General features: G+C 40.6%; 1 pseudogene; it reads right to left on the bottom strand.

The window, feature by feature from the left end:
• LOC114044615 overlaps positions 1-1,215 on the bottom strand; it is a 50,463-nt pseudogene that overhangs the window by 2,687 nt on the left and 46,561 nt on the right.

Genomic DNA, 1,215 nt, shown 5'->3' with positions numbered 1-1,215 from the left:
CCCTGGTACTGGAAGTGGGGTGGAGAGGAGGAGGGCAGCCTGAACTGGCTGGTGTGGAGGGATGACCTCCAGGTCTCCTCTGATTTGTTTCATCAGTGATGGTTCTATCTCCCTTTACAGGCTCCCAAAATCTCTGCTTCTCTTCTATCCTATGGTTCCTTCCCTTCCCTCCATCTCCACTCACCCTTCTGAAACTGCTCATGATGTGATTTTAATAGTCAATTTTTTTTGGGTAACCCTCCTCTGGACATCCTCAATTCCATGCCCTTCCTAAAATGTGATAGAAACTAACACTATATTACACATGTGGTCTGATCAAGGCATAACACAGTGGAACTATCACCCTTCTAGTTATATACGTATGTTATTCTTTTATTAATGAAGGCTAAGATCTCATTAGCCGTTTTTTGCTGCTGAGTTTCACTGCTGACTCATAAAGATCTTGTAGATTACTAAAACCCCAAAGTCTTTTTCACCACAGGTCCAATCATATCCCTTCAAAATAACAACTAAAACCTTGTACAACATTACTGTTAAGAAGTAGTTCCTTGGGAGTTTTATATATTTCTGTCATCACTCAAAGATGACATTAATAATGATGGTTACTATTCATTTCAAGTCTAGTTCAAATAATTCCTTATTATTCTAAGATTCAAGGAAAAATATAACTGAAGATGATGATGAATGGTGGTGGTGGTGGTGATGAAATACTTCCAAAGAAGAGCAAGCATAATAGTCTGAGAACTAAAATTATCGACCTATCATCCTATATCTCTTGTCTTCTACCTGGCCAAACACTTTTGCGTGTGTGTGTGTGTGTGTGTGTGTGTGTGTGTATGGCAATTGGGGTTAAGTGACTTGTCCAGGGTCACACAGCTGGTAAGTGTCAAGCGTCTGAGGACGGATTTAAACTCAGGTCCTTCCGACTCCAAGGCCAGAGCTCTATTCATTGCGCCACCTAGCTGCCCGCCCTGGCCAAACACTTAAAGAAACCTGCCCACACTTCTCCCAGAGAGTCATTTCAAATAACAAATAGATTGTTTAAAGAGAAAATAAAAAAGAGAGGGAGAAAAATCAATACAGTTGATCAATACATCAAAAAAAAGTCTGAAATCCCCCAAAAAGTCTGAAAAAATGTGTGATACCTATAGACTCCCCCCCCCATCTCCATGAAGAGGTGTGTTAGGCATGTCCTCTCATATCTTTTCATCATGT

This window comes from Vombatus ursinus, unplaced genomic scaffold (assembly GCF_900497805.2).
Source record: "Vombatus ursinus unplaced genomic scaffold, bare-nosed wombat genome assembly UNPS02014774.1, whole genome shotgun sequence".
Classification (NCBI taxonomy): Eukaryota; Metazoa; Chordata; class Mammalia; order Diprotodontia; family Vombatidae; genus Vombatus; species Vombatus ursinus.
The sequence above is the reverse complement of the archived record's forward strand: the minus strand, read 5'-3'. Positions and strand labels throughout refer to the sequence as shown.